The sequence below is a fragment of the Lichenostomus cassidix genome, chromosome 2 (assembly GCF_008360975.1).
Source record: "Lichenostomus cassidix isolate B80296 chromosome 2, HeHo_3.0, whole genome shotgun sequence".
Taxonomy (NCBI): Eukaryota; Metazoa; Chordata; class Aves; order Passeriformes; family Meliphagidae; genus Lichenostomus; species Lichenostomus cassidix.
Genome location: NC_139482.1, coordinates 12589496 through 12615711, shown reverse-complemented (window position 1 = coordinate 12615711; position 26216 = coordinate 12589496). Strand labels below are relative to the sequence as shown.

The following is a 26216-nucleotide window of genomic DNA, read 5'->3' as shown; positions in this document are numbered from 1 at the left end:
TACATTAGTTTAAAAAACCAAAACAAAAAACCCCAACAAAAAAACCTGAAAAAAAAGAGAGTAGGTTTTGTTATTGTTCACATGCAGTCAGGAAATCCTGAGTAAAGACTGATGACTGATTGTCTCCACTATCTTGCATCTTATCTAGAGGGCTTCCCTGTGCAAAACAAGTGTAAAATGCTGCCACACTTGATACAAATATAAATGATAATGTTAGATAGAGAGGAACACCCAAAAGAGGGGTGGTTGTATTAGCAGTGGTAGGGCTTGAGTCAAACCAAGTTTTATTTTTAAAACTATGACTTGCAACCCAAGTTGCTTAATTACTTGTGAGCCCTCTCTTAAATCTCCAGTGGTTGTAATGAGATAACTAAATACCAACACCACCTTCAGTAAATCCAGCGTCAAATTTCCCCATCACCTGTCTCACAGACCTAAAAGAAAATTATAATATCACTACATGGGATTTCATTTATTTGACTGTCATCTTCTACGCTAGCAAGTTACCAAAACTGAATAAGTATGAAATAATTTGTAGATGAGAACTCAGCAGGGAAGGGCAATGCTCTGCAGTGAGAATGAATCTAGATAATCAGCTTTAACTCTAAAATTCCTCATTGCTATCAATAAGGGTCAATAGGCTGTCATTACTCATGCCACTATTAATAAAGAATCAATTTTACTGCTGTAAACAAGAACTCCTCCATGCAGAAGCTTCACCAGCTTTTTCAGATATTTCTTGTTTCATCTGAGGTGTTTGGGTAGAGGATTGTACACTTTATTATTTAAATGGCAAAAAATACTAATGCATTTATTTCTGTTGGTTTGGTAAAACAACAGTATCTGCTGCAGTGTTGCTTGCAAATTCATCATCCACCTGTTGATTTTTTTTCCTAAGGAAGCAGAAATCGCTGTGCTTTTTGTTCCAGAATATGATAAATATAAATTTGTAGATTCTTGTATTACCATTAAGCCTTGTTTCTTCTTCAAGGTCTGTAGCAAGTGTGTGAATAAAGTGTGTGATAGGATGTACAGCAGGAGGTTTCTTGGCTGGCAGTTGGGCTCTGGCAGTGATCACACAGCCACGTTTAAAATGATGAACATGTTAGAGGTTGCCAGGTTGGCCTCACCATATTTGAGAGATGTCTCCACTGATGTGTATTCTATGTGTGCATGTGGAGAGAGTAAATTTCACACAGAGTGAGTAAGACTCTGGGATTATTTTTCCATAACAGTTTTGTGTACTCACCAGAGTGTGCCACCTCCTTTAGCCAATATTTGCAGTAACTTTATATGTTAAGGCTATGCAGTAGCTGTTGTAGCTTAATCATGTGGCTGCAAAATTAACCTTTGACCTTTCTTAGCCTAATCAGGAAATTGATTTCAGGAGCTATTCCTTAACCCAGGATATGTGGTTAAACATCACTAATAGGAAGTCTAGTAACAGGAAATGTGTGAATGCTAATCCATACAAACATAAACAAACCTTTGGCTTACATACAGTTTTATTGGAATTTTCCTCTTGACTCCCTTTCCTTCAATAAACCAGAAAAAATTACAAGCAACTTGTTAAAGTCTTTGAAAACACTTGAGGTTTTTCTGTGGCTATAGGTTTATTAGATTTTGCTAAAGGAGACTTTCAAACTTGGGTAGAAATTTGTAAAGAATCATCTCAGGACAGTTACATGCAATTCACTGTCACTGCAGTTCTGATCAATGAGGCTTTTTACCAGAAGAGCACAATTTTTAGGCAAACTACTAAGTGGGGCTGTTCCTTTTTATCTAACAGAATTAGGTGATTTAGAGAAAAAGGGCTTACAAAAAAATCTATTTCCATAAGGTGGTTTTGAAATCTTTTTATAAACAAAATTGTCAGAAAGTCACTGAAATGAATATAATTTCAGTACAGAAAACTAACTTTGAGAATTTGAAACATTTGTATTGTTCTCATTGTATTCCTGCTACATTTCATTAGGAAAGTAGGCAGGTGTAACTTGCAGCTAAACATGAAGCAGTTAATCACTGTAGATTTAAGTACAGGCTTTACCTTGGAAACCTGTGACTTTTACTTTTCATACTAAATCAACAAAATCTTCATATCGAGCTCCACTGAGTTCAATGGGATATTGTGCATGTCCATTGACACAGATCAGCTTTCAGGATTAGGGCCAAAGCAATTTTTCTGGGAGGAGTTTCCTTGAAGTCAAAGGAGGATCTTATGGGAGCAGAAAAAAAAGTCTGGTCTGACAAAATTCTTTCTCAAAACAGGAAAGAACAAGATAGCTGTAAAACAGTAGCCTGCAATCGTTGTAGTTACTCTTTTGACCTCTCCAGGATGAGTAAATCAGTGATGTTCATAAAATAAACCCAGGCAAAGCATTTACTATGTGTATTAAAGCAGGGGATATGTATGGCATTAGAATAGTGTCGTAATGATATGTGTTCACTTATTTACAAAATTAGCTAACCCATTAGGCACACAATTCGTGGCTTTACTTTGCAGATAAATTTTTTCCTAAGGGAACATTTTCAAAAGAGTTCTTAAGACGTAATATTGTGTTAACTTCAATAAAAATGTTATTGCATGTAAAATGAATATCCGATGATTATCTAAAATGTGTTTAACAGCTGAGAAGTAAACTGTAAAAAAATCATATCAGTCCAGCCTTGTTAAATAAATTTGGGATTAATTCAATTGGCCTTAATACAGTGTCTCCTCTAGAGATCATAAAAGCTTCTCTTCAGGGCACTGTAAAGTTTGATGTCCCTTTGAGTATTTGATTGTCTTTCTACTTTTGTACAGATTGATGTATTGTAGTTATTCACACCACTGTAGTCCAAAAGCTCTTTGTTTATGATACCCAGGCAAACTTGTAAAATTGATTTTGATCACAGCCTCATTAAACACATGCCTTGCAAAGTGGGAGTGATGAGTGAGGAATATGCAGCCTGCAAGAGCCCTCCCACTTAAATGTAATAATGGTAAAAAATGAAGAAAAAGTTGCTATGTAGAGGCATGACAATATTTATACAAGCAATTCTTAGGGCCTGATTCTCTCATTAGTCTGGTGCTGTTGGAATAATTCCTGAATTCAGTAAATTTAAATATAGCTCAAGATTCGATCGTAAGTTAATGGATTTAATGAAGAGCTATAAAGAAGAGGTGGAGTAAGCTTCAGAGTAGTATTAAGCAACTTTCTTTTTTGTTTGCTAGCAAAAATGAAAGATTTCCCTTTTTTATATACATATTCCGTTTGGCAAGGGGTTTAATCAGTTCCCTAGAATAAGATTTTTATAGTGAATTTCAATCAGACAATAAATTTAATATTTTAAAATATTTGAACCTTGTGACTCTAGTATTTCTCCACAGGAAAAAAACTCCTTGTTTTTGTTATAAATCTACCTCCCCCCCCCCCCCCATCCAAATATTGCTTTTTGTTTTCTCTTAAAAAACTGCTGGTGCTTATGAGAAAGAATCTGTCTTTATGATGCTTGTTTTGATAGAACAGAAATTGCTGTCAACGTGTCAGTGTGAGGCACAGTCCTTTTTTACTTCAGTGCCTTAACAATAGCATTCTAATGAGCCATGTAATTTGCCTAATTAGAAGGTTGTCTGTAAGATCCAGCTGTCCCTCGTGCTGTTGGAGTGAACACAGAACTGGGCAGGTGTAGCTGGTGAGCCTGGGAATCCTTACTTCCCCCAAGTAGGAAGGGTCTGGTGACTCACTGAGGCTTTGTAGTTGTAGCTGGAAAAGATGATGAGGAATCAGTCCCAAGTTCTACACTTCAGGCACAAGGTATGTCTTTCTGATACATCCAAGGATGGTGCTGCCATCCATAGGGATGTGGGTAGGCTGGAGAAATGGGCTGACAAGAACCCTTGAAGGTTGGACAAGAAGTGACAGGCCCTGCACCTGCAGAGGAGCAACCCCATCCACCAGCAGATGCTGGGGCTAACTGACTGGAAAGCTTGGCAGAAAACAACCTGGGGGATGCCAAGTCATCATGAGCCACCACTGTGCCCTTGCAGCAAAGGCTAAATGTATCCTGGGCTGTATTAGGAGAAATGTTTCCTGCAGCATAAGGGAGGAGATCCTTCCCAGTTTTGAAGTACTGATGAGGTCACTCTAGAGTGCTGTGTCCAGTTCTGGCCTCCCAGGCACAAGAGAGACATAGATATATTAGAAAGTGCATTGAAAGGCCATGAAGATGATTAAGGGACTTGAGCATCTCTCCTGTGAGGAAAGGCTGATGGAGCTGGAACTGTTTAGCCTAGGGAATAGAAGGTTCATAGAGGCTCTTATCCACATAAGTAAATATATAAAGGGAAGGTGCAAAGGGGATGGTGCCAGCCTCTTTTCAGTAGTGCCCAATAACAAGACAAGAAGCAATGAGCTCCATCTGAAGCAGGAGTTTCTTTCTGAACATGAGGAAACACTTCACTTTATGAGTGACTGAGCACTGGTACAGGGTGCTCAGAGAACTTGTAGAGTCTCCTCCTCAAAGATATTGTAAAACAGCCTAGTTATGGGTCTGGGCAACTGTCTGTAGGTGACCCTGTGTGAGCAGTGGGGTTAGACTGGATCACCTCAAAAGGTCCCTTCCGACCTTAAACATTCTGTGGTTTTGTATTTCTTTTCCAGAATTTTCGTGGGCAGTGAATGCAGTGACAGATTGAATGGAGGCTCTATCAGTATGTTGTTTGAGCAGCCACTTACTGGTCGTGTGAAATAAAATAGTTGCTCAAGTCTTGAGTGGAAATGGAAACCTTAAGCAGAAGGAAATGCAGTGTGTGGCTGTGGGCTGCTAGATGTAGTCTGGCTAAGGATGTTATTTCTTCAGATTTGTGTAGTAGAATGAGTTCACCTCACACCTAATGGACAGGTATCTTAAAACTGTAAATTTACATCTCAGTTAGTTCCAGATGATGCTCTTTCTGGTGTTCTCAGACTTAGCTCTGGTACTAGAAAATTCAGTACTCTGTTAACTTTTCCTCCATCTTTAAAGAATGCTGTAAGAAACACACTGATTACTTACATTGTATTTTGTGTATAGGATGCCAGCCTCTAGAGACAGCAGTCAAGAGAACTTTTATAGAAAAAAGAAATCAATAATCTAGTTTAATTGTTAGATACATCAAAGTATTTTATACATCATAAATCAAAAAGTGAAGCCATGAGTTCTACAATGACAAACCAATGTTTGTCAAATGGATACTGTTTATGTTACTATACTGAATACCTAGGTAACAATGGGCTCTAAATGAATTTTTTCACATCAGGAGTGTCCCAGATCCAGAGTCTGTGGCTCAGCCCTCTTTCTATTCTATATGGACACCTGCTTCTTCAGTTGTAGGGCTATTTCACACTTGCAGTGGTATCCATTTAGAATTAAAAGCAGTTAAGGTCTGTTAATTTCAAAGTGTTATGATCATACTGGCTGCACAATACATATTTGAAGTAGTTTGATTAAATGTTTATACAAAGGATGTGATGAATTATTGCAAGTTTATAGTTTTGGACATGCTGAAGGAAAAGCAGCATTTTGTTGTGTTCCAATAAGGCTAAAAAGTGCTATAAATGGATATTTCTTATCATAGCATTATGGTGACAGCCAGCAGTAAATGCATGTGAAATCCGTCTTAACAAAATCAATGCAACTCAAAGAGCTGTCTTTTGGTTTTGGGCACAGCAAATTCTGTTCAAAATTATCATCACAATGCAAATGCATTTGGAGCTCCTTGACCACGCTGGTATGGTGGGAGTGACCTATTAAAACCCAGGGATATCTTGGGAGCTCTGAAATGGATGGTGGCTCCACATTATTATCCCTTCCCTATTATCAGCCACTTCCTCATGGTTGAGGGTCTACAGCACATGTATTTGACAGCTGTTTAAACTACACAAAACCCCCAAAGTTTCAGTTGTAAAATAAAGCAAAAAGATTTTGAAGCCAGAAATTGGGAGCAGAAGCTAAAATTCCCTGCTGCTTTTCATTCTGCCTTTGTCTCTGAAATTTCTTTTTAAAGCAAGTAGCTTAAATTTCGGAGCATGGTATTTAGTCAACCCAAATTTTTTGCCACAGCTCCCTTAATTTCCAAGCCCTTGTGGTTGAACTCAGAGTCTCTGTGTTTAGCTTGTACATTTTTTTGTGGTTTAATATGTTTTCTTTTCTTCCTGATATATTTGAGGCATCTCTGTGCTCAGCCGTCTCATCTGAAAGAGGCTGACAGCATATGAAGGCAGAGAAGTATCCTTTGATGAGAAAATGCAAATCCCAAACAAAACATTTGCAGAACCACTAATCACCATTTCCATACAATTGAGCAATGATATGGTATTTATTATAGAATGACTCAAAGGTAAGGCAGACTCCTTATAAGAAGTACAACAACTTCATGTACACCTCCTCTACTTATTTCTGCAGAGGGTAATTTTTACCTCCCTGCAATTAACGTCAGGACTCCCTCAGTGTTCAGTGGAACTGAGGTTTGATCTCTTTGGTCTAAGGAATGACTTGTGAATAGTTTAAGGAGTTGCATAGTGTAACAGAAAACTGTGTTGGCAAATATCGTCTGAAGGAGTTTCTAAATTTGAAAGAAGGTGTGGTGCTCTGGATTCAGAGATGCTGGGTAACCCCAGCTGTAGTTAGTTTTCATGGTTGTGAATTCAGCACTTTGAAATAAGTGAACTGGCAATGCAAAAGTAACCAAAATCTTGGAGAATTTGGAAATTATTGGTCTAATCTTAGATTTACTTCTTTGACTTTACTCTTACAACTATGGCTACTTCATTAGTTGTTTTTCACAATACCATTTGTTAAAGAAAAAATATATATCTGTGAGCTTGGTGGTTTTTTTTTATTTTTACATGCTTTCCTTATTTAGTTCAATTTATACTTTAAAATAATTTAATTTAGGAGAAGCTGTTTTAAATCTGAGTGAACCATAATTTAAAGCTATGGATATTGTAATTACATTTAATTATAATGACCATGCATTTAAAAAAACCCTAATTAGTCAGGTTTGGGTTTAAAAAAACCACATCAGGTTATGGTGGGTGTAAAGTCTGATATTCTACTATGTTAGATCCTGTTAATTTCTACTAGTAGAGCTTGGCTAGGAAAATGAATTCAAACCAAGATTCAAATTTGGATCTTTCTGTATCTAGTAGAATCTATAACATCCAGATATTCAAGAGTGAATGCCCTAGGCACACTTCCATTTCTGTTTTGGATTCGCAAATGTTGAAGAAAATGTTTAAGCAAAATATAATTTTTCTTCTCTGCATTACAAAAATCAGATAAGGAAGGTAAGATGGAAGAAGCCAAAGGTCCTCTTTACTGGTGGAAAACAAAGTAGCTTCATTGTAGGTTATATGTGGGGTGCTAGGAGAAGAATAATTTAGGTGTACTGAGTTTAGTAGCCTGCAGTGTCTCGTCTCCATTGTCAGCAGAAGATTGCATTCTGTTCAAAATTTCTAAGCTAATAATTATGCTCTATTTATCAAGACAGAGGCTGAGTCATTTGACTTAACAAAATTTAAGGTGTGATCGATCGCATTGTAGTGTAGATCAGCAAAAATAGGTCAGATGAATCATCTTGAAATGCTTGCTTTTGTTCTTTAACGTAAAAAAAAACCCCAAAAGAACCTAAATGGACTAGCTGAGTTTTAGAAATCTACACTCCAGGGAATTAGAAAAGGATGAAATCTACCCAAATTATTCACAGTTTGGTCCCAGCTGGATAAAATAGGCTGTAGTACGTTTGGTCTGGTTCAGTCTTGGTCTTTACAGGTCACGCAGTGAGACATTGGTCTGTACTAAAAAGCAAACTGCCATCCTTAAAAGCTTCAGCTTTTGGGGTATATTTCTGCTAAGTGCATACCTGCAGGAGAGCAGAGTGTTCATAGCTGGGCTCACATGTTGGCATAGAGTTCAGTGGAAAGAAACACTCTCTCCTTCCAGAGTTTGTTTCCCTTCTGACCACCACTGGCCAGTGGGTCATCTTTCTGAAAGATTTTGCAGCCAGCAAAAGCAGGAGGTGTCTGGCGGAGACCATGACCGAGGTAAGAAATAAATGGCACATTGAGGAGTCTCCAAGATAAAACAGCCCAAGAGAGGGATGTTTGATCTGGGAAGCTTTGGGTTTACTTTTACTCTGTAGTAAAGTAATTCAGGAAAGGTTAATGTCTTACTGGAGGGGTGGCAAAAGGAGTGCCCACTAATTTTCACTTGTGTTCAGGAAATGCTGCATCTGTTGCCATTCCAATCATGTAAGGAGATCTTGCTGTAGGTCAAGTGGCTCTACATGATGTGCATGTATCTGAAAAAAGCCAAATACTGAGAACATTAATAAAGTTCAGGTGTACATGTTTTATTAGGAGCCGAAAAGGTGCAGGAGTCTTTGAGCGTGCTGAAGAGATGATTTTCTTAGGCTTTGTGCTTTGTTGGTTCATTCCTTTTGAATATCCTTTTTATTTTTTTCCTACAATTTCAGACCAATTATTTAACTGAAATTTGTTGCCTTGCACTGTCTCAGGGAAAAAAGTGGAAACTACTCCTACAATTTTCTAGCTTAGTCCTCTTTATAACTACATTTTCAGAGTTTAAATCAGGATTTGCCAATAATTGACCATAAGTTCAATTTTTTGGATCAAACCCTCTTTTTGTAGTCCCTTTTTGCAGTTTCCTAAGCATGCTATTGTTGCCGTAATTGTGTATTATGTATGGAATTGAATTTTTTGGAATTAACTTGATTCTTGATTTCATCAATAGTAAGTCTCCATCAAGTTAGGTTTATTTTTAAACTCAATCTGATTAGTGCCTGTCTTTACCAAGAGATTAAATGTATACAGTCCCTGAGGTTATGAATGTACTTTTAATTTGCTTCCAAAGTTGCTACTAAGTTGCTTCAGCATTTTCAGTGAGCTGCTGCTTCCAAGGATCTGGCGGGGGAGATGGATCTTGCTTCTCACCATTGCTGTAATTAACCTGTAGCCAGTTCTTATGTCTTCTGTAGCTTTGTTGCAAAAATAAGCAGTTGGATCTCCCTTTGGTTCTCCTCCAGTGTCTGCTGCTCTTCTGTGTTTCTTCTTGACTCCACAGCTTGGATCCATGTAGCCTTCCTGCCATCAAACACTCTGTTGTTCCAGTAGAACATGTTAGTTCTCTGGTTCTTCCTCCTAATCTTTAGGTCTCTAGGTGAGGGAGAGGAATTATGAAATTATTTGCATTGGCATTAAAAAATCTTATCTCTCTCCTACTTCATTTTGGGATATAACTGAAGCAGACACCATGTTTTAAAAGAGGATGAAGTCAAAATCAAGGTTCCATGACCTAACTGGGTTATGCATATTTTGAAATGTCTAAGGGGAAGGAAGAGTTTTCTAAGAGACGTAATTCTTTCAGTGATGGAAAGAGTCATTTTATGACAGACGCTATTATACTTTGAAGGTAGAGGGAAGATGTGAAAGTGAAGCCACTGCTTGTGTTAAAATTGAAAGTCACCCTATCAGTGCTCTTTACTTTCAGAGTAAAACTGACAAATCTGAAATATCTAGTTCAAATGTTCGCCATTGACTAGCAGGCATTTGTTTCTAAAGCTGGTAGAAGCAGTTTTCATTCTTTCTGCCTTCTTAGTGATTGATCTGTTTCTTTCTGGTTTTCCTTCAGAGAACTTAATTGCATGATGTTTTTTCAAAAACAAGCACATCAAATGTCACAACATTAGCATAATCATAAAAATGTCAAGCATTCAGTGCATTTGCAACATGCCAGAGCTTACTAGAGAACATATTTTTTCATGCAATTAATGTGAGTCTCTGGGACATGCCTTTGAATGGGCATCTCTTAAAAGGTGACTAGTGGCTGTTACAGATTATTCCCATTAGGGAAAAGAATAGTTTTTCCCTAAAGTAGAAAAAACCCAGTCCTTAAAAACAGTAGATTCTAAAGCAGATGTAAAAGGTCACCTAAGAAAAGGAAAGATTTACTGATAGAATCATAGAAATCATAGAACTGTTTGGGTGGGAAGAGACCTTAAAGAATATCTAGCTCCAACACCCTGCCATGGACAGGGACATATTCCACTACACCAAGTTTCTCAAAACCCCATACAACCTGGCCTGATGCTGTGGTAGATTCTGTGTAGATTTTTGCTGTGTCTGGCTGACTGCGTTGATCTCCACCTGCAACAACCTGGAAACCTGGATCACAGATTTCAGTGCCTGTCATAATCTGGATACTACCATTTGTGTCATGGTAGTATATCTCTGTTTTTAAAATATAGGTAGTTGACAAATGCTGTATATTCAAAATTACTAGATAAATTAAAAAGCATCTGGTACATACTAACAAATGTACTTTTAAAATTGCATCTAAGCTGGCACAGACTTTGCTGCAATAGCATTATTTTGGTCGGTAATATAATGGAAGGATTTGGGACTGTCAGTCTCAATTGTAAGGATGGAAATATGGGAAATGGAAGCTTCAGATACACTTTGTAAAGCAGCTGTTACAATTTTCTGTGCTGAGTGCCTTTCTTGGCTGTTACAGAGGGAAATAGCCACAAAATACAAGTAAATACTGTAAAATTTGGACATAGGAACTCTATTTATTGTCAGTGCAGTAATTTGCTTCCCAACATCCTCTTCTGGATTGTGTCCAGAGCTCTTCACTTGATTTGTGAAAGCTGCCTTCATTAAGCTCTTGACTGTACTTGGTGACACTGTTCTCTTAAAAGATTCCTTGGCATTGTTTTCCGTGCATGGAAAGCCATGGACACGGTCTGCAGTGTTCTGGTGTGATCACAGGAGAGGAAAGCAAGCATGCTGTGAGCAGGGGGTCTCCTGCTCCTCCTTACAGCCTCTGAACCTCCTGAGAGGTTTTTCTGAGGAGTACCCTGGGGTGTCACAGGACATTTCTGTCTTACTGGCTTTGTTCAGATGGGCAGATGTTTGCCTTTTGCACATTACACTTGTGAACAACACAGTGGACTATAAATCAGTAACACAGCTGGCAAAATGTGCCAGACTGGGAACTTTCTCTCTCTAAATATATTTAAGGAGAGCAAAGGCCTTGTAAGCCCCTCCATTTATGCTAAGGACAGAGCCATTACAGATAGCTTTTCCTAATGTCTCCTCCTTTTAAGGAATAAAAATTAAGTGTCCCTGCTTGGTTCACTCTTCTGCTCTATGATATATCTGAACCAGTGCCAGCTGGTGCTGGTGTGGTGGCACCAGGTCACGCTGCCTGGACATGGGCTGCAACAAATATGTCACCTCAGCAGAAGCTGCCACAGGGCCCTGAGGGTCCCTGGGTAAGAACTGCCAATGAATGGCTGGATCTGCACCCTCTGACTGCTCTTCTGACCTGTTCAGTTCTGAGAGAGTATTTTTATTCTGCTTTCTCCATTTTTTTTCCCCTTTTCCCCCTACAGATACCTTTCTGAAACTCACAGCATGCTGGGTTGTTGAACCTCATGTTGAATCTCACATACGCAGGTCATATGTAGCTGCATGTCCCTCTCCAGGAGCAGGAAGGAGATAACAGTGGCTTTGGTCACTGAACTGACTGTGAGTGAAGGGGAGAGATGTGCCCAAGCCCAAACAGACCTGCTGCAGTGAAAAGGACATTTTGCTCATTCCTTTCCCTTAATTTCTCCTTACGTTCTTCTCTGGCCCAGGAAATTTCACTTCCTCTCCTCCAGTGTTTGAACACCTGTATCCTTTCCTAGTCTGCTGGGTCTCACTTCATATTCCCTGAACAGATGATGGGATTCTATCAGAGATGTCAGAGGACATGGATTTGGCAGTGGTAAGCACTGATAATAAAACAATTGCAAGTCAGATTTTGTAATCCATCTGCTGGATGTCCAGGTCCCAAGGATGGAATCAAATATACATGTGAATATTTCAGAAAACATTCCACATAACAGTACAGTAGAAATAACTTTCTTCAAAATCCTGAGCACTGAAATGTTTGCAATTGCCTGTGTAATATGTACTTTTCTGATCATTAAATTCTGCTCTGTGCTAGTTTTCAACATGTAAGAACAGGTCCTGCCTTTACCTTGGGGATGCGATGAGCTAGCAGCAGAGAATCAGTGCTTGCCTGCAGAGCAGTAAGAGCAGTGGAAATACTCAGGATTTGGGTATTGAAAAGCAAAAAATAATGTGTATGTATGTAAAAAACATAGGCAGCTTAATTATTTTCAGGTGTCTTTTTTAATCCATCTATAAAGATGAAAACAATGTCAGATTGTTCCAAATTCTCTTTTTAAAATGAGTTTTGAAGGCAGTTTACAGGTAATGTACATTTTCCATTCAGCAACTCCTGTGATGACTTTCTACCCTGCTCCTGCTCAAGGCAATTTAAGACTTGACATTGATGTCATGAAGACAGTAGCAAAATATTTCAGGTGCACACTCAGACCTCAGGATCTATCCTGTCACATGGAACTATGTACAGCTGCAGGAGCATGGAGGGGTTTTAGCACAACAGTCTCTGCATTGCCAGGAGCATTTTCTGGCCTGATGTGGAGATGCCCCACGGGAATTGCTGCCTCAGAAGTCGGTAGAAGGGGTGTTAGGGTGTGCAGTGTCTAACAAGGGGACAGCCAGAGTTCCTCTGCTGTGCAGGCTGAGGCAGGGCAGCTCACGAGTGACTCTTTTTCTCTCTTGTGGGTGAGAATTGCAAAGGGATTGCACTGCCAGCACAATAGTCATGTTCTCCACCTGAATTTGTAGACTTGCATTTAAACACCTCCAATCTGCTTCCTGATCTGTTACCCAAAATTGTTTTCACATTAAGTCTGCAGTTGATTCATGCTGCCTTCTTGTTTCTTGCCCCTAGGAGACCATTGGATTTCATTCCTAAGCTAACACTGTTCACCTTCAGAAAGCACACACATCTTTGCATTATGGCCTCATGTATACTCTTGCATGTCAGAAATGACAAGGAAATGTATAAACAAAATGAGAAACGTGGTAAGGTGTCAAGGAAGGGAAAACAAAAGAGTGGGATCCAGAATATTACATCTCTTTGTGAGTTGACTGAGATACAGATTGAAAGGACAGATCTTTTTACTATTACTCCTCAGAATCTAAAGAGAAGAAATTGCTTTGCTGGAGGCCTCTTCTTTCTGACTGCATTCATGTACAGGTGATTTGTTTCAGTGGGCAGGGGCATATCTTGCAGTGTTAAAATCAGTGGGAGTGTTGCTGCTGAAAATAGGAAAAGCATTTAATCTCTGTTTCTGATAACTGATGTCACAAGATCTTGGAAGGGGTTTTGCTGCCCTTAAAAACAATCTCAACTTGTGTTTTATTCCTGGTGCCTAATGCCTCCATTGTACCTGGCATTTCACTGTGCTGTCACCCAGGATGCTGTGCTTGTGAATTCAGGGAGAAGGTTACGCATTGGAAAGGCACACAAAACCAGCACCCAGAGAAAAACAACTAATTAAGACATCTGGATAGAGGAGGACACATCAAAAATAACAATTTAGCAAAGGAGGTGTCTGAGAACAAGAAACAGGAACTGGGGAGGTGAGGTTTCAGGTGAGCTGATAGCACAGAACAGTCATGGTTATACTGGATCCTCAACTTGTTGCACTCTCAGCTGCTCTTTCCTGCCTGGAGTCTTTCCAGGGCAGATGGTGCAGCTGAGGCTGCATGGCCTGAGGCAGAGCGTTGGAGCAGCAGCTTGTTGTTAGCTGGCTTAGCAAAAATTGTCTTCTTTTTCTTTCTCACTCCATGTAATGTAAACTGAGGGCTAACTCTGGACTTACTGTTTTCCATAGAGAACTGGGCTGTAATAATGGCAGCAGATTGTATATTTTCTTGTCTTGGGATGGTTTGACAGCAGATCAGTGATAGCAGTAGTTTCCAGAGCAATAGGGATTACCTGTCTGTTATATTTCCCTTTCCCCACCTACTCCTCTCCCCAAGATGAATTATGTTTTTTTTTTTTAACAGTTGGGATTTCTTGCGCAAGTGAACTTGCTAGAGCCTGTGCAAACCTGGGTTCTTCTTGTTCCAGTGAGCACTGTCAAGTCTATGCACAGCCACAGTTTTCTAGTTTCTTTCCAAACATCTGATTCCAAGCAGGTTGAATGTCTGTCTCTGGGAGGTTGGTGTTCCCCCTGGCAATATTTCTGTGCACACTCATTTAATGAATGATTCTCAAGACCAACAGCAACAGCTCTCATTCAATAGGTGATGGTTGCAAATTCCTGAAGTGGGGAGGAGTGTTCTGAAAATTTTATCTAAAACTTGGATTTTTCTCTGTATTTGATTTTTTTTCATAGTTCTGTTATATTAATATGTTGCTCTGAAGCCTTCACATCTGCTCTAAAAGTTGTTTTAAATTTAGGTCTTCAGCAGAGGGGCTAATTTTAGATATGTAGTTCTGCTATTTTTTTTTCTCATAAGAGCCTACTAAATAGAAAGCACTTTTCTATAGGATATTGTTCTAGTTTGGATTCCACCTCTTTTTTCTTTTTTAGGAGTGTTAAAATGATGTAATTGGATTTGAACAGCAGCAAACCTGAGCTCCAAACACAGAAATATGCAGTCTTTCTCAAGACATGTTGAGACATCCCCCTGCAGCTGTAATGGGTTATCAGCACAACATCTCCACCCTTTCACCAGATGCAACCTCTTAGAGGCAACTTGTGTTCAGACTTCAGCTGTATATCATCTGATCTCCACCAGTGTCAAAAGACCCAGGAGCTCTCTGCTTGTCTGCTGGGAACGTTGATCCACTCACCACAACTATGCACAAGATGTGAAGTCTTTCCTTCCCTTGCATTCTCTTTCTCCCTTAAAAAAAAAAAAAAAAAGCTGTCAGTATTTCAGCAAGTGTGAGCAGCAGATCTTTGTGTACTTTAATCCATAAATAAACATTTCTTCTTTTGAACTTCATTAAAATTGGATGTGTTTTCACTGTAAAACACTTCAGCATCCCTATCATTTAGACATATATGGTGATGAATATTGCAATTAAGTTGCATCTGTAGGAATAATTGTGGTTTAGAAATACTCAATTTATGCCAAAAAAGTCAATAAGAATCAGAAAACAAGATATACTGCTTACAACAGTAATTTTAGAACATGATATTAAGCTATGCTCCTGCTGTTTTAACAGGTTGGGCCAAATGCATCTTTGTTTTTATGACCAATCTTGCAGGGAAGTTATGCAGAGATGAGTTTGGTTTGACTTCAGCACAATTATATCTGACTTTCTTCTGGTAAGACTTGTTGATGTATCACATTCAAATCTCCAGCTTTGCCTTCTCTGCATTTGACCTGAAGAAAGGAATTCCTGCTTTAAAATGCTTATCAATCAGTGCTGTGTAGTTAAGCTGATAACAAAGCTAAGGCTAAGCCAGTGTTAATTTAGCCAACTGTTACATTACTGACAATATTTGTCAGCAAATGATTTTAATTAGACCAGCATAATGAGATAAGTAGGCTAAAACTAAGCAAAAGACAAAAACTAAAGAGGGATTCTGATGACAAACAAGTCCTGATGAGACTAAGAATGATTTTTTTTTTTTTTTGCCACCAATGTCTGAGTAGCATGTGGGAATGGAGAGACAGCACTAATCACATGAGAAATCTCTTAAAAATGATGCTGGTGTGCTGGAATGCTGAGTTGGTGTCAGGAAGGCTTGCAGAGTTTGAGCAATTGCTGTGTAAACTTCCTGGGCAGCCTTGCATGTTGGTGACAACTTTCCCTCTGCACAGGCTGGGCTTGTTGGTGTGCTGTGAGTGGAAATGTGTGTGGAATTGCAGGTGGAATAGGACCTACTGAAGTTTGTGGCTGTAATTAAGAGCAGGTAGGGGGAAAAAAATGGGAAGAGTAGGCAGGGAAAAACACAGTATTTGTTTCAAGACAGAAGTAAGAATGGAGAGGCAAGAAGGAAAGCACTGTTTGGTGTTTGAACATGGAAATGTTTGGGGTGCATAACCTGCTGCTCTATTTGTCTCTTTCTCTCCCTACATAGCTTCTTTATTCTGATTTCTGGTGGAGTACTCTGGCCCCTGTGTTATTTCCCCCTGCCTGCCCATGGTCTTCCTGAGACCTGCTGGCAGAGGGAGGTTTTCACAGCCTGAAGTGTTGATTCTGAGAAGTGTGAAGGAAACAGAATGATGCCGGATGATGTGACTCACCTTGGAGAAGCTGGTGTTTTCCGGCTGAGGGAAAGTGTAAAGTTTCAGCTTTGCTAGTCCAGATGTTCTAATGGATATTTCTGCAGTAAGGGAAACCCTGGTCTGCATGTCTTGCTCAGTCCTGAACAGCAGAATAACAAGTTACATACTAACATAAATGTTTAACGATTTCTGATAAAAAAAGTAAATTAGATGGTGAGCAAAATGCTAGGTTAATTGACTATGGAGCCCTAAGTTCCCCAAAATGTAACATTCCAGTCAAATATGGCTGAAATACCAGCTGTCATATGATGAATATTTTAAAGAAGATTCTATTATACACCTAGGGGTTCATTCGCTTCAGTAATGAGGACAGTTACCTCTAGGGAAAGGAAGCTGTATTATGCTTGCCACTTAACCAGGGGCTGGTTTGACAGGCATCAGCTCAGAATATATGTGTATATGTAGGGAATCACAGCAGCTTGTCTCAAGCTTACTGAGCAGGAAATGTGCTGTACAATACTTTGGGTTTCTATCTATGGATTTGTGGATGGCACTGAGTGGGATTCAGACTATTTTTATTCCTGAGTCTGATTGTTGAGGTGGAATCCATCACCTACTAAATATTAAATCAGCAGGTTTTTTAAAGAGAAACTCTGTCTCTGCTGACTTGAATATCCTTATGTGGCCCAGAGGAAAAGAGAAACAAAGACAAGATGAGAAAACTATCGTCTTTGGCATTCTTCTTAATATTAATGATTTCTCTAAAGTTTTCAAACTGTTGAAGGCAAAAAGTGAGATGGAACTTTCACATGAGTAAGAAATGACCCAGGTGAAAAAAAAAGCATGCATTATAAAAACCATGGTGAAACTTCTGGAGTTGAATTATTTGGTGGAAGAGATGGAGAAAATACATCAACAGATTATTTTTTAAACAAGTTTAGTTTAATTGTTTCCAAACAAACATGGCTGGGAATTATTAGGAATGTGTCAATTCAAAATTACTTGAACAATTTAATGCAGGTACAATTTATGTCAGATTTCACTCTGAGTATGGTTTCTGAAACCCTGTGTTTGCAAATGCTGAAGTTTTGAGATAACTACCCAACTTACATGCTATTATTGTTCATTTTACCAGACTGACTGGAACTGTGAATAGTTCCTACCTGTTTTTCTTTTTAGAGTTGCACTTCATAGGCAATACCCAAAGACACCAATCTGTGGGATTTCTGAATGAGTAGCTCTAATATACCCATGGTTGCCAATATGAACACTCATCATGCACCACTGTACAAATAAAAGCCCATTTCTGTCACTCTAAAAGGATGCTTTAAGCACTTTAAGGATTCTTTAGGATTTCAAAAATTCATTTTCTGATAATCAGAAGGTAGGTGAAATAACAAAGGCATGAAAAATGATGCTGCTTTTTCTTGGTGTTACATTTTGCAAAATAGTCACATTTCAGTTCCAGATATCAAAATGAATAATTGCTACTCCAATATTCTAAATTCAGGGAATATTCTTAAAAAGTTTCTGGTTGCATACTGCTAAGATGGAAGCTCACTTCTTATGTCACAATTTTAAGGCCTCAGATGACATACTAATATGTCCTGGATGCCTTGATATTTAAACAGCACATCCTGTGCCATTCGATGTTAGAAGAATTCCAGTCCTTTGCTTAATTTCAAATAATTATCCTTATTTTGCCAGATGAATTATCTAGGTTTCAGAATACAAGTGATTTATTTTGATGCTCTCTGTTAGATAAACTGACCCTTCAATGCAAAAAGGGGACAACATGAAAGTACTCATTAAGTTGATGGCTTTGCATATTTCACATGCATTTTTTAAGATCATGTTACATATTCATCAGTTTGTCTTAGTCACAGAGTTGTTGCAATGAATGCTCTGTACATATGTGGATATCTGAGCTGCTTTGTTGGAGCAGCAGAGGTGAGGAAAAAACAAAAAATCTAATATCAAAATGGGGAGGGAATAAGTGTGATTAGGAGTCAGGAGAGCCTCTGAGCTATATAGATCCCATCTATACATCTGAATCTTTAGAGATTGTATGGTTTCCTTTCCCAGTGTAACTTGATGTGCACTGGGAGTTTGGATGAAATTTTGATGTTGTCAAAACCCAACATTTATTATTTTTCATCTTATGATAAGGGTTGAATAATCTTAAATTGTCCAGGAACTACAAACTTTGTCATCCTATCAGTTCATTCATTACCTACATTGGTTTTAATTGTGTGTGAAAAAGAGAATATCTGAATAAAACCATGCTTTCTGTTTTGATGAAAAGTTGTGTTTCTGGAGTTTGTTTTAGGGATTTGCCCTGCTTGATGTGATGTCATGTTATGTAAGGCCACAACATAAAGACTTTATCAAGACTTGGAAATTTTGGGAAAAATACATGGGTCTGTTTGTTTGATTGTCTGGGTGGGGTTTTTTTTTTGTTTCAGTACAATATGGGTTTAAATAGCTCAGGATTTTTTTTCCCCACAGTGATAGCAGTGAATTGTGAGAAAGAGTTTGGCGTGATAGTCAAATGTCTGCACAAAAAAGGTAATTTCATCCCAGAATGCTGTAAAAATTTTGCAGAGTGGTGCTTCACATTTCAACAAAGTCTGAACCCACTGGAGCTGGAAGCTGGTGCTCACACTGAAAATCCTAACCCAAAGAACTCTTCCTTAATTTCTTCCCCCCTCCCCCCATTCCTATATCTTCCAGGTTTCTTAGACCTTTGTCATGACTTGGATTTGTTTTGCTATAAGGATGGAAGTGAATTAATTTACTTGGAATAGAGCAGTCAGGCACAAGTCCTACAACTTCCACAAGGCCTGAAGGTCATCTCCTGTCTCCAGGAGTGGCTCAGAAATGTCACAGCTGCCTGCAGTGGCCGAGGCAGAAATGTGGAACTTATCCCAAGAGTCTGCTCCTGGCCCTGCTGTTGGTCATGCCATTCCTGCAGCTCTGGGGTGTCTCCTGTGTGTGGGCAGACCTAGGCATGCTATCTCATCTTCAGTGAGTGGTTTGGACTCGTGGTGCAATGTGGGAGATTGGGTGACCATCAATTATCCAATCTCTAAGAGATCCTGTGGATAAAACAAGCCAGTGGCTAGAACATGCTGCTGCAAGCCATGGTGAGGATTCCTTGAAACAACAGGAGGTGTGGGGAAGTGAGCTGTTGATGTGGCAGTCTGCTCTTGGGTAAGCTGTGGAGGTCAAAAGAAAGGTGCATGGGCATAGACTCACATGTTTTTTCCCCTAAAGGCCTCAGCATAAAGCTGGCAGTGCCAGGGTCTTGTTTAGGAATGCTATGACTGACATGTTCTCTGTTCAAATCTCAAACATGAGATTTGTAGCAGGCTTATTTAATTGCCACATGTACCTACCCCCCGTTTTGCTCTTAACTCTCTGCTCATTTTTCTTTCCAAGTCACTGCTATAACCAGTGATTTTAGCCAGAAGCAGCTAAAATGACAGAAATCTATAAAAGGGGTTCATGGTTGGAAGTAGAGCACTACATGCTGAGTGTTGCCTGCCAGCGTTTTACTTGGATTTTAAGTGAGGGGGAAGGAAAGTAAGAGTTCTCTTCTTCATTTTTTAATTAATGCAGACACCATTTTCATTCTGAAGTGTCACACACTGAAAATCAAAGGAGCCTTGTATAAATAATAAGAAAAAAAAAAGGTTCTCCCGATTAGTAATGGAAAACATTTTCAAACAAGATCTACAGAATTACGGTAGGGCTGGCACTTCCTCAAGGTGAAAGTCTCTCAAAATCATAACATAAATTATTGATTTGTCCAAGTCTTTTCTCCATAGGAGACTTACAATCTCGTTTTCATAGTTGTCTTAAGAAGGGAAGAGAAAGAGATTCCTATCTAGGTCAGAATGAAAGCATCTTCTTTTTACAAAATAATAATAAACCCCTATTTTAGCTAAAGTGAATAGCTAGGCTAAGAAATTATAGGGCTTTCCGTTCACATCAGGAAAAGCTCCATTTAAGAAAATATATTTACAGCTGTGCAAATGCAATCAGAGCCACACTATATGACATCTCAGATACAAGGAAGGATTGTTGTGAGCAGTAAGCCAGATATGTAAGGAAGATGTCTGGCCTTCTTTGAATTTGGCTAATAAGAACTGTCTTAATGAAAAGAGAACTCCCCAAATAAAGAGCAAATAGTGGAAAGTGTGAAGGCTCTGGCAAATTAGAAGGGAGCAAGATACGAATCAGACCCTTTCTTTGCCTCCACCTTAGTTCAAAAACAGCAGTATGGGTCTAGCAAAGACCAGGAAAATCAAATGAAAGGCTAAGTAAGGTAATGTGGCATGTAAGTGAAGGTGAGCATTTCTTGAAGAGCTTACTGTGACTGGCAGCAGCTCTCCAGGTCTATGAAGAAGGGATTTGACTGCTGAGGAACCAAAGAAAGTGAAACCCAGGAAGAAAGTAGACATCTATTAATCACCCCAGGCAGGAGAAGGGTTACCATCACACACAGCAGGAGACAGAAAGTGATGAGCAGAAATGTAGTGAGCAAGCAGGAGGGGTGTTTGGGCAATGTTGTCTCACCTTCTGTGGTGAGAAGCAACAGATTGCAAATGTTCTATCTCATTATACACATGAGATTGAAATAAGCATGATGGAGAGGGTTCAGATTTATTATTAAAACCAAGAAAGGACCAGTGGGGCAAAATACTCCAAGAATTAATGTTGTGTGTCAAAGAAAAAGAAGTATTCAAACGACAGACAGTTTGAAGCAAGTGATCTTAGGTGTTTGCTGATCATTGTCTTAAGAGAAAAACATGACATAGAATTTAGTTATCATCTACTGTGGTAGCCACAAAACCCCCAAAGTATAGTCTCTAAATACTATTCTCAATAAAGAAAACTACATTATGTTATCTGGGAAGACTTTAGTGTGAGCAATGTGTTAAAAATACCATAATAGAAAAGTGGATCCTACCTTGGTTTTACTCTGATCATTTGGTCTGTGCTCCTGGTACTCTCTTGTTCAAGAATTCTTCCCCAGATAGTTACTTTTCTGGCAGAGGGACTCAAATCAGATGTAGGTACAATAGGCAGAATTAGTAAATACTTTTGTTTGCCACATACAGCTATCAAGGGAAGAAATGTATTGCAGAGGGCAGTATTAGATTGTCTTATACTACAGTTGTCAGGATTCTGAAATAGTCTCAACTTTTTGGTCAGTCTTTGAAGAAGAATAATGCCCCCTAAATATGGATATTTGAACAGATCTTTGCAGATCTGTCTCTAATACTTGGCTTTCTCCCAGATTTCTGGTTTCAAGGTTGGCACTGTTTGGTCATGTCATTGTGGATATGTTTGTAGTATGCAATGTAGTCTGAGGCTGAAAATGGAGTTCTGGAGTGTAAGGCAAGGGTGACTGTACGGAGACTCTTTCTTCAATGCAATGTTGTAATAAGAAGCAGGTAGTTGCTACAGGTGATAACAACTAAGTGAATACTCACTTGAAAATTGCAGATTAACTGCTAAGATGAGATCTGTGTCAAACAGCAGCTCAGGAACCAGCTGGACCTGTGTGGGCTGTAAGTCCAAATATTTCTCTTTTGGACTTGCTGTTTCTCACAGTTCCTCTATAGCTACTGTCCTGCATGGCATTGAATATACATTGAAGTTACCTTAGAAAGTATTTTGACAACATACAGGGCTATTTCTGAGTGATCTTTCCATCTGACGTGCAGATTGAACTTTTATTCAAGAGCTGCAAGTTCCCCTTTAAGTGCAATCATGTTCTTTACATCCAGCTATGCTGTAATTCCATCCCAACTCCTGCAACTGCTGTTTGGGCTGCAAGTGAAGCTTCTCTGGGATTGTTGCTGGGGATGTAAAAGAATGTTCACGTTGTTCTACAGATTTGTCTCAAAAGAACATCCAGATTGCAGGTAACTCAGAAAAATAGCCCTTGTCAGTAAAATAAACAGATTTCCTTCAGGTATACTGGAAATTATTGCAATTGATGAGAAAGGAGGAATTGTTTTTACCAGATAATTTTTTCTAACCACAACTAGACATTGTCCCTTCCCAAACACTGACTTTTTTCTCTGTGGAAGAAAAATGTTCTTCTTCATGATTGCAAGGTTTTGTACATACCAAATGGCAGTTTTGCCAGAGGACTGGCAATTGTCATGTAAAAAGCAGTTCAAACTAGGAATCCCCTGGGCTGGTGGATTTGTCTAGTGTGGAGCTCTTTCCTTTTCTTCTCATTCTAAGAGTACCCTTAGGGCTCTTGCCTGGCTTGATTCTGGTCTTGTTTGTGTTGGTGTAAATCAGGAGTAACTCAGCTCCTGTCAGTGCAGCTGAGGTAGATGAGATCAGGCTCCATTGGTATTCAATCACTCTGTTCTGCTAAAGGAGCTACAAATGATTGCTCATCTAGTTATGGTTTGCAGAGATCCTCCGTTTTGTAGTTTTGCTATATGTTGTTCCATCAGATGTCCTTCCATTTTCTACTCCTAATAACTATTTCTTACTTAAACTGAAGCAGCTTTCATTTAAGATTCTGTACGGATTTTTACAAACTTCAATTACCTAAGTTTCACAACATTCGTGCAACAGTGAACATCAGTTGATCAGTAGGATTGTACAACTGCTGCATCCCATCAAATGTAGCTCCCAAAGCAAAAGAAAAAAACAAACCCAAACAAACAACTCAAAAGACACGTTAAGACAAGATTAAGTATGCACATTAATTTAATATGCCTTCAGAATTCAGGGCAAGATGTGTTATCTAGTTTACAAGGAACTTTTGAGAGAAAAGAAAAGAAAAGAAAAAAACCAAGCAAATATGTTTCCTTCATATAGAACATACAGAAGAAATTTCAGACAGAAAGCAGACTTTGTGGACAGATTGGAGTGACATTCAAAACTCATTCTGTTTAGTTACAGTCCATTTGTGGAATTTCTGCCTTTTACAGTTCTCCCTAAGGGTTTTTCTAAGATATTTAGGAATCTATCAGGAAATCACAAGGCTTAGCTTCCTAATTAGGGTTGTGAAGCTGTGTTTAAAGCACGCAGCAATTCAGTTGCAAAGTGTATTACACCTCTGAAAATCCTCCTTTCTCTGCTGCCACCTTTCCTCCTGCTGAGCAGAGACTCTTAGCATGCTATACCCTCTGGGCACAATTTATGGGCTGCTGTGAAGGGCTTAATTATGAAAATACCTGTGCCTTCCATGAGACAATTCCTACTTTTGGGCAGAGGCTCTTGCTAGGTATGAGTGCAGGTAAATTTGTCCAGGGATTCTGGCCCAACAAAGCAAATGAGATCATGACATGACCGCGAGACAGTGCCCAAGTGCATTGAAATGAAAGAATTAAATTTTCAGTTACAGAAATTGAGCTTTTGGACAAGTAGGTCTTGATGAAATCTATTTTACTTTTCTGATGAGAAACAGACACAGTTTGCTGTTAACTAAATTTTATGTTGCAAAGGTTAAAAGGGAAACATTTCCAGGAATCTCTTTTTGCAAGTCAATATATATTGAATATACCATTAATATGTTCCCTACTGCAGTAATAAGGAGACCTTGGGACCAAGCTCTTACTGATTGATTCTCGTGAGCTCAGCTGGTGGTCTTTGGGCCTTATTAAATTCTTCTCCTCTTGTTTTGCACACTTATTCCCTTGAGCTACATCTTAACTGTGTAACTTCTCTCACAACTTGTGGATTCTTAATAAAATTTGTTGAGTGTTAAGGTTCAAGGTTGCCTCATCCCTGTGATTAAGTCTTTTCAGCTTTCAGCACAGTCAGTTATGTTGCACTCAGCTTGATTTGCTTTGCTTAAGGCATTCTGAACAATTGCTTTGCTCAGTGCTGTTGCTAACCCCAGTTGTAGCCGTGTGATGACCTTTCTCCAGCCCTGATTATTTATGTGTATCCTGCAGTTCACTGGGGAAGTGTGTGTTTGCTTCCAAACAAAGATTGCTGTCTATTATATATAACCTAAAAATACAACTGTGAACATGTGTAGGGGCTAGGAGCAGGATTTTTTTTTTCCTGGAGTTTATTAGCGTACTATTGTATTTATTTCAAAACCTACAAGATGGATGTTTTTGGAGGTTTATTGTTCAAAAGTTGCTCTAATTATAACAACAGACAGGCTGATAGGTGCAAAGTGCAACTGGTTACATTAATGGGCTTTATAAAGCAGTTTAAACTATTGCATTTATATATTGCAATCATCACTGGAAACCTGGGGTTGCAAGAGGAAATGGATGAGCTTAGGTAGTTACCTACATTTGCTGTAGAGAGCTAGACAAAAACGAGTAAAATAAGGGGTGTTGAAAATATCCTGCTACCCAGAAACAAATAGGATGATGTGTCCTAAATCTATGTGTTCATTAAAAAGGAAAAAAATACAGGCCAAGCAAAAAAATCTGTTTGACTTCTAAATATACCTCTCTGCTCCATCTCTCCATCTTCCATTTATTGATGAGGCTCAGGTCTTCATCACGTGTGTATGTGTGTGTGTGTGATCACAAGACAGCCTCATTCATGGGGTCAGGAAAATGAGAAGAGAAGATTTTTGAATGTCTCCATCATGCAGAAAGCTTCATCTGCGATACATGAACCATATACCCCAACACACCCCATAGCAGTCACAGTTGTGGTGCTCTAAAACACCAGGCTGCATTAATCTGGGCTCTCACAGTGATTTTATTAACTTTTGCTAATAAAAAGAAAATTCCACAAATTTGGTGTTGAATAATCAGCTATAGTTTATTTCCTTTTCTTTAGAAAACATGATTGTAAAAGCCAGCAATGTTTGATTGTGTGTTAGGGGAGCATGCAGCATGGGGAAGATGAAAAATCCTGATCCTGTGTGTGTCCTGCTTCAGCTTGCAGAAGGGAGAGCTTTCTTCATTCTGCTGCAGGATAGTGTACACCATGGCTGTTTGGTGCTGCTGTGCACCACAGCAGGGGCTGCCAGGGGTCAGGCTCAAAGGAAGGATGGCTTGGAAATACAAATAGATCTCCTTACTTTGACTCCCTCATGGATTCTTGCCTGGTCTTTTGAATTCCTGCAGTTTGCACTCACCTAACCCTGGCTATTCAGTGCTGTTAAGAAGTTTCCATTACCATCAGCTATAAATTTCATTCACCACACCCATTCCCATGAGCATCCAGGCACCTGGTCTGACACACCAGCCAAAAGTGTGTCAGACAAAAGCAAAATAATGCAGAAAGTGGTAGCAGGAATTATGGGCATGAGAGACACGTGAAACCCCTAAAAATGGCTGGTGGGTGTTCTCCCAGGCTGGCTGTGCTAAGAAGAGAGTGGGTGAAGAAATAGCAGAGTGGAAAACCAGCTGAAATTAGAGTCTAATGCCAGTTGCACAGGAAGGATGGAGAGAGGTGAGGGGGAGTTCATAGGGCAGTCAGGCAATGTGAAGGAAAGAACAACTTCCAGCTGTAGAAAATTGCAGGGAGGAGACCAAAAGGAAGCAATTCTCACAGACAGTAAACACTTTTGCCATTATAGTAACTCAAATTAATAAATATTTATCTTATTAAGCTGTCCAAAGGACTTGGACCTCACTGGACTGGTCTCTGAGTAAACATGCAAACTGTCTCATTGGGGCTTCCTAGAGAGATCCAGTGAGTTTGTTGAACAAAGCTTGTGACAACAGGTCAGGATAAAAGAATTCAGGTCTCCTGGGCAAACTGCTGTGCTGGCTCTGTTCCCCTCTGTGCATAACAGACTCTTCTGTGCTCTACACAAACTCCAACAGTGTTTGATGCTCTTCAGACACTGCGGCAGAGTGGATGTACAGAAGGGCTCTGGCCCAGCTGATCCTCTGACAGTGTTGCTGCATTCTGCTGCTGCTGCACTCAGTCTCCTGAAGGCAGCACTGTCTTGTGCTTTCATCTGGCATGACAGAGGGACTGCAGACCATCTCCAGCCTTTGGAGGTGGTGCTACCCATAAGATGGATTTGGGTCAAAGAGATAGGTTGGAGTAAGCCTCCAGAAGTTATCCTGCCCAACCCAATGTGAGAATAACTTC

General features: G+C 39.3%; 2 long non-coding RNA genes across 2 annotated transcripts in view; both read left to right on the top strand.

Moving 5' to 3' along the window:
* Nucleotides 1-26216, top strand: part of LOC146440816 (uncharacterized) — a 111631-nt gene that overhangs the window by 57581 nt on the left and 27834 nt on the right. The gene's annotated exons all lie outside the window — the stretch shown is intronic.
* On the top strand, nucleotides 11466-18417 carry LOC146440817 (uncharacterized). The gene is made up of 3 exons (XR_014849677.1): nucleotides 11466-11814; nucleotides 13382-13559; nucleotides 13977-18417. It is a non-coding gene; the product is annotated as an uncharacterized LOC146440817 (long non-coding RNA).